This window comes from Rattus rattus, chromosome 3 (assembly GCF_011064425.1).
Source record: "Rattus rattus isolate New Zealand chromosome 3, Rrattus_CSIRO_v1, whole genome shotgun sequence".
NCBI lineage: Eukaryota > Metazoa > Chordata > Mammalia > Rodentia > Muridae > Rattus > Rattus rattus.
The window spans coordinates 126,725,889-126,733,956 of NC_046156.1; the positions used below are offsets into that span (position 1 = coordinate 126,725,889).

General features: G+C 43.9%; 1 protein-coding gene across 1 annotated transcript in view; it reads right to left on the reverse strand.

Moving 5' to 3' along the window:
- Nucleotides 1-8,068, reverse strand: part of Pld1 (phospholipase D1) — a 202,256-nt gene extending 194,188 nt beyond the window's left edge. The window contains exon 1 of the mRNA XM_032898580.1: nt 7,993-8,068. The gene's annotated coding sequence lies outside the window, so the exon portion shown is untranslated. The remainder of the gene's footprint in view (nt 1-7,992) is intronic.

Here is an 8,068-nt window from a genome sequence, read left to right on the forward strand (position 1 = left end):
CGCCTGCAAAGCCAATTCTGGAGGACAAAACACGGCAGATCTTAGAAGCTCACTGGCCAGCCTGCCTAACCAAACTGGTGGGCTTCAGGCTCAGTGAGAGGCCTTGTCTCAAAGTAAGGTAGAGGGTGATAGGACGCCCAACATCCTTCTCCAGGGTATACACCTACACCGCACACTAAGATGCTTGAAGGGAGTAAAATATTTCTATTGCTGGAGGATTCTTCTCTTGTTTAAGATGATGCTAAAGAAAGTGAAGAGAGGTTTTGCTTTCTTTTTCAACATACCATGAGCTAGCCCACTCTTAAATCAACAGTGCACATTATTGGTTTTTGTTGTTTTTTTTTAAATCTCGAAACACTTGAAAAAAATTCATGGCTGTATGCACACACACTGGAAAACAGCAGTGGATTATGACCCTTCAATTAAATGCTGATATCTTCATGGATTAAGAAAAATTCCGTGTGGGTCGGAACACACACGGAATCCCAGCTCTGGAGAGTCAGAAGAGAAGAGCCGCATATTTGAGGACAGCCTAGGCAACATGGTGTCAGTCTCTCTCAAAAAAATAAAACTAAAAAGTAAAATAACCCCCCCCCCAAATCATCAGGCTAAGGTCAGCACATGTACTCTAAAATTGCAATCATCAAAGGCACGTTGTTCCCTGTCTTCAGTGTGGTCATCTCTCTGACAGAACCTTCTCCCTGACTCCTACCATGAGAGTCTTATAGAATCCTACCCTCACCAAAAGCGTCCCTGCATGTAGCTAATGTCAGCTGAGTCCATACGTCATAGGGTAACAGTCCACTCTAACCCTAACTCTACCATGCTGGTTGGTTTTTTTTTTTTTTAACATGTTTCTTCTGCCAGATGACTGTGTGTAACACAGGAGAAATAGCATTGGCGGTGTCGTTTCTATGCTCCCACCTCTGCCCAACACTGCCCACCCATTGCCTCCTACACTTCCTGAGAAAATCGTGAGATAGCTACTACTTTAACATCACTAAAAGATGGGGAAACTGAGGCATGTGTGAACTGAGTTTAGAAAGAGAGGCCCCAAGATCTAACTCCATACCCACTGGCTATTAGAGGCTTATAGCCATTCTTCTTCTAGCAAGGACACTGAGGGCTCAGGCGTGCCTGACAAGTCACCCAGATACACCATGCCAGCTTTCCCAGATGGGATGATGGCAGAACTGGGCGTGGTGAAACTTTGGCTATGTGCCTCTACTGTGATATTTACTGTCTTTGGGCTGGCCAGAAGGTCAGTGGGTTGAAGTCAGCTCCGAGCTTCTGCAACAGTGCTTTAATCTACCTATTACGTCTCCAGCCAGAAGAAGGAGGTAATCAACTCCCAAAAGCTGCAGGACTTCTACATGCACATGCTGGAAAACATACACATATATGCACACACACACACTAATAAGTAAAATTATAATGCATTTACTATCACCAATGCCTTAACAGGCAGGTTTTCCTGCTCAATAATAGTATCTGGCTGCATTTCCAGCACATCCTCTCTCCTCCAAATATATATATATTTGCCTGTAATGTTAGGATCACAAAAGTTTTACTTTATTCCCAAATGCTGTATCCTTACCTGTCTTAGTTAGGGTTTTACTGCTGTGAGCAGACATTATGATCAAGGCAACTCTTTTAAGGACAACATTTAATTGGGGCAGGCTTACGGGTTCAGAGGTTCAGTCCATTGTCATCAAGACGGGAGCATGGCAGCATCCAGGCAGGCATGGCGCTGGAGGAGCTGAGAGGTCTACATTTTCATCTGAAGGCCGCTAGTGGAAGACTGACTTCCAGGCAGCTAGGACTAGAGTATGAAAGCTCACCCTGACAGTGACACACCTCCACCAAGTCCACACCTCCTTCAGAGCCACTCCCTAGGCTAAGCATATACAAACTACCACATTACCTCAGCTTACATAGATTTATTATTAAAAAATGAAAATAATAATGAAACTAAACACACACACACATACACACACACACACAGAGAGAGAGAGAGAGAGAGAGAGAGAGAGAGAGAGAGAGAAAGTATATGAGCCAAGTATAAAGGTTTATGCCTGTATCCCAACCCTTGAGAGATGGAAGCAGGAAGATCACAAATTCAAGGACAGCCTCAGCTATAGAGAGCTCAAGGTGAGCCTGTGCTATTTGATACCCTGTCTCAAAACCAAAACAATTACCACAGAACTAGGAAAAAGTAGTTAAAAGTCACTGTGAAGGGCATGTAAATGAAACACCAGCTATGAAAGTGTTCTTTTCCTGAAGTGCCTATAGAGTTTTAGTGAGTAGCCGGTTCTCTTCTCCCGCTGGCCTTCAAATTCAGTTCCCATGGGGTGCCAACTGCTGTATCTACTCAGGGCACCATCTGTGGCTGCCAAAACCATGCCTTCTCCCAGAATATAGACAGCAAGAAAAATTGCTGCGGATGCAGGGATTGTAAGAACTCATGCTGTCCAGACATAGCATAAACCCGAGGTTTCTGAAGAAGTTCCACTGTAGCTTATGGTCCCCCTCATTTTTTTCTATTCTTTTCTTCTTTCTTTCTTTCTTTCTTTCTTTCTTTCTTTCTTTCTTTCTTTTCTTTTCTTTTCTTTTTTTTCTTTCTTTTCTTTTCTTTTCTTCCTTTCTTTCTTTTTTTGTGATTAGCACACTGGCAAAGTTTTTGTTGTTATATTTGTCACAAACTAGAGTCATCAGGAAAGAGATTAAGATTAAGGCCCATCGGATGGGCCTGTGGAGCATTTTCTTAATTAATGGTGGATGTGGGAGGGCCAAGCCACTGTGGGCAGTACTGCCCTGAGACAGGTGGTTCTGGGTGCTGTGAGAAAGCAGGCAGAGCAAGCCAGTGAGCAGCATTGCTCTGTGGCCTCTCCTGTCTTCAGTTCCTGCCCTGACTTCCCTTGGCGATGGATTCACTAGGAAGTGTAAGTAGAAATGAACCTTTTCCCGCCCAAGTTGCTTTGGTCATGGTGTTTATCAAAGAACTAGAAAGCAAACTAGGATAATTAGCAACAGTTTAGACATTAACATTATGTGATGAAAGCCAACATATTTGATTTTTCCCAAGCCTGGCATGTCCTAAGAGTCTCCAAACGTATAAACATGTTCTGCTTTAAATATACAGTTTGTAAGCTTTTGCCCCAGAACTAACTCTCACTCACCTCCAAAGAACTAAGGCAGACAGACTATTTTTGTTCCCTGCTGCTCTTGGCTGATTTTCCTCTGTGCGTCAGAGGCTTTCAAAAGGTTTCCAAGTCTAGATCCCAAGTGCTCAAAAACTGATTAAGTACAAAATAAGATGTTCTCTTCGACAAGAAGAGAATTCAGTGTCATCACTTGGTATGGAGATTGGAAATCCAGGGCAAGACCTTAGTGGCCTAGAATCGGTGTAAGAGTCCACTCTGGCCTCCTGATATAACCTGGGCCGTTATGATGTGATTTGCCTCCAGTGTAGTTGTAGCAGTTATTAAAATATTGGAGTGTGGTATGGGTGTAGCTCGGTTGGCAGAATGCCTTCTTGCATGCTTGAAGCCCAGAGTTCAGTTCTCAACACGGTATAAAACTGTGACGACATGGCGAGAAAGGCTCGTAATCCTAGTGCTTGGGAGTTGGAGACAAAAGGACTGAAAGTCAGCCTTGACTATTTTGCTATGTAGATAGTAAGTTCAAGGCCAGCCTAGCCTGCGTGAGACCCAGTCTCCAAAAATAATGGTGTGTGTGTGTGTGTGTGTATGTGTGTGTTAGAAAGAAAGAAAAAAAGGAAGATGATAGATGGTTGATAGACAGGTGATAGATGATAGACGATAGATAGATAGATAGATAGATAGATAGATAGATAGATAGATAGATAGATAGATTACATTAGATAATTACTTCTCATAGCCAAGACTTAGAAAATCCTGGCTCAGACAAAGACACTATCCCACTGGTAACATGACCACAATCCACTATGCCTCCCTCTTCAAAAAAAATGAAGGAGTTGACTTGATTGTGTATGCCTCGTGATGCTTGCAATTTTGAGACATTATTTATGCCTAAGAACAAGGACAAAATAAGAACCAAAAGGTAGAAAGGTGGCTGGTTAGGGAGGCAGATTCCAAGGCTACTTTCTTAGAGAGGCAGCAACGCAAAAGCCCTAGGGTCAGGTTGCATGGGCTGGAGGCCCAGTTCTGCCTCAGCTGTGACCTCAGGTGCCTCTCACAGCCTTGTGTACATAAAGGAGGCATTTCATATCCATAGAGTGCTCTGATCGGTATCTAAAACCAAGTGGACACCAAGTAAGTGTTGATTAAATAAATAATTTATCTTATTTTGTCGTTAGAATGCTTCGTCAACAAACCTAAAACCTGATAAAATTTCACAATAGAGAGGAGGACCGTGGTTCTACGGAACAATTACATAACATATGCTGCTGTTAAAAAATCCACTGCTAAAACATCTGGGATCCAGACTTGATACTGCACTGTGAGCTCAGGGAAAACACAGCATTAGAACACATTCCCACTGAACCATATGAGGCAATCTGTATGGTTGCCCTTCTAATGAGAAAAGTCTCAGGCTTGCAGGAAGCTGAGGTTATGCTTCTCATCTGAACCCTGAAACATCTTGTAACCACACCCTAGCAAATATGGTTTATTTGTGCTTTGGGGACTTAAAGGACTGTAAGCATAAACGCAGCCTGCCATATGCCAGCTTTTCTCCTGTACACAATGACTCAATCTAACTAAAGTTTTAAAGACCCGTATCTCATGTGCTCCGTCCATAGATCTTTAGCATATGGCTGGGGAGGACAGGAAATTGCTAAACCCTGCAACTGGCTTGATCAGAAAGGTCTCTGGGTACTAAAGTCGTGTCTTCAGCTGGGCTCTCTCATGGTGTGGATTGGTACTATTGTACTACTAAAGGGGACAAAATTGAGATGGCGTTGTTTGTTTGTTTGTTTGTTTGTTTGTTCATATCCAGAGGAGGGAACACTAAGAACAGCCATCTTTCCTGTTTGCACCTCTAGTCAGCTAAACTCACAAAGTGCTTCTTCCACAAATCCCAACCAGCTTACCCTCAAATAGGCCTCCTCAACCCACGGAGGTAAAATTTACCAGACGCCCTCTATCTGGCTACACCTTTTACCCCTGCTCTTTAAAAGTGCATTTCCTGCTGACAGTGTAGCTCAGTTGATGGAGTGCACCTAACATGTCTAACACAAAGCCAGGTATGGCAGTGGGAGCATGTGATCCCAACACTCAGGGTGGGGGCACAAGTCACCTTCTGCAACCTAGCAAGTTCAAGAGAGGTCAGCCTGAGATATATGGGGCGGGGGGAGCTAGGAATCATAGTGCAGCCTTACAATTCCAACATTTGGGAAGTAGAAGCCAAGGAAGAAAGATGAGTTCATAGGAATCTCACCAACAGAGTGAGTTCCAGGGTCATACAAGAGTCTGTGTGTGTGTGTGTGTGTGTGTGTGTGTGTGTTATATAAAATATATATATATATATAAAATATATATATATAGTATATATTATATATATATATATATATTTCTTTAAAGCTATGGGAAAAGAATCTCACTCTTACTCAGTGAGAAAACCAAGGCTTGCAATCCATCTTTATTACTAAAGTATAATTAAACCCTGTAAGGAAGCCAAGAAGCCCCTTGGATATGGACTGGGGAAGATGGTAGCACACTGACAGAACTGTGCAACCAAACACATATTTTTAAATTGTTAAGATGGCAAAGTCACATGTTTATTTTGATAAAATAAAAATAAAACTTTAAAAAAAAGTGGTTAGAATTGGGACTGAAGAGATGGATGGCCCAGCCTTTATGGGGACATACTGCCCTTCCTTAGGATCTGAGTACCGTCCATAGCGCCCAGTTTGAGAAACAGCCTCTTCTGGCCTTGTTAGGCACCATATGCACACACCCACACCCAGGCCAACACATTCACATCATTAAAAATAAAATAGATCTTTAAAATATGTTGAAATTAGTGATTGATGAATTTTGTCACTGTAATGCTTTCTTAGACAGAGTTACTTAAGACCAGTTATACTACATACTAAGACCATACATAACTACATACTAAGAACATACATACTGAGACCATATATAACTACACACCAAGATCATACATAACTACATACTAAGGACATACAAAGACCATATATAACTACACACCAAGATCATACATAACTACATACTAAGACCATACATAACTACATACTAAGAACATACATACTGAGACCATATATAACTACATACCAAGATCATACATAACTACATACTAAGGACATACAAAGACCGTATATAACTACACACCAAGATCATACATAACTACATACTAAGAACATACATAACTACATACTAAGAACATACATACTGAGACCATATATAATACATACCAAGATCATACATAACTACATACTAAGGACATACAAAGACTGTATATAACTACACACCAAGATCATACATAACTACATACTAAGACCATACATAACTACATACTAAGTAAAGGTCCGATGAGCAGGATGTCCATTAATTATATAGAACTCATCGAGTTATCAGTAAATCAACCTAAATGAGACTGCGCAGACCTTAACCCCAGTGTGTGTAAATACCCTGATGCCAGAAACAACAGGGCAAAAACACCATCTCCTCAAAACCTTCCCTACTCGTACTATTTATTTGGAAAACTAATTGTACTGGCTCATAAAAATTCAGAAACCAGCTTACATAACAATTTAAAAGGCCCCCACACATCATTTAAAGGCTGCTTACAAATTCAAGTTAAACAATTGAGTACAAATTCACTCATGGGTCACAAAGCTTGTACTATGGAAAGAGATTCTTGCATAAGTAGGCAGAATAGACTAGCTCGAAATAGACTCTCTGCACTCTTCGGGCTTCCTTGACAGCACCTCTGATACACCTCTCTGAAATTCCTGAGTAGCTACTCTCCAGAGGCCCTGGGAAGGTAGGCCTGATTGATTAAGAGCTCTCTTCATTCCGTGGAAAGACCTAGAAATGGTCAAATGCAGTGATGCTCCAGTGATTCTTAAGATCGTGTTTTGAGATTCGTGAAGGAAGGTGACTGGCTGTGACCTGAGATTGGGAGTTGGGAGCGAGGAAGGCAAATCTAGGTGTGGCCAGTAGCCCTAGGGTATGGGGGAAAGGGCTAGCAAAATTCTAAGAAGTCCTGACCTGTACTTAAGAGATGGGAGCAAGAGGACCTGGAGTTTCATTCTGGGCTACATAGCCTTTGAGTGCAGCTTGGGCTACAGAAGACTTTGTTTCGAACAAACCGTGCCCCGTGGCTTAGAGGACCTCACTCCCTGACCCGAGAAGTCAGCCCCAAACATCTTGGGTCGGAGCTAAAATAACAACTGCCTAACAGAGGCCTTGCTTTTAATTGCTACCCCTGTCCCTCCTCCACTTCAGCACAGCACATCTTTGGCCCTGAGGCAGCAGCTGTGTGGCTCGGCGCCCAGGACAGTGCTTCAACTGAACTCTAAGCCGCTGGAATGCAGCACTTCCTGGTTGGTCCGGGATGTTGGTGCCGTCGCCATCCCGGTCAGCCCACAGTGCTAAGGAGCTCAGGGAGCGACGGACGACTTAGCGAGAGCGTACGGATCCACTGCGCCCGGGACCCGAGGACGTGGGATGGAATGCATCCTGCAGAGGACGCCCCAGATCTGCAGGGTCTTGAGGATGGAGTGGGGCTAGGGCACCAGCAACTGACCCAGCTCTGCGCTCAGGGCAGCGGTCCTCGCCTGCGGTCAGTGTGCTCCGCTCTTGCCAGCGCAGACATTGCAGGAATTAAGACTATGGGAGGGACTCCAGGGTCCCCAGGGGAACTTCTGGGTCGCCGCTGTTGAGATCCGCTCCGAGAGGAGCAAGAGAGGCGGGACGAAGCACAAGGGTCGAGGACGCCCTGTGGGCTCGGAAGCCCCGCAAGCCTGGCCCCGGCGGCTCCTACCTGCGGGCCTGGAGCGCGGGCACACAGCTGTGGTAGCGGCGGCGACTTCGGGGGTCCCCGCGCAGATGGCGCGGCT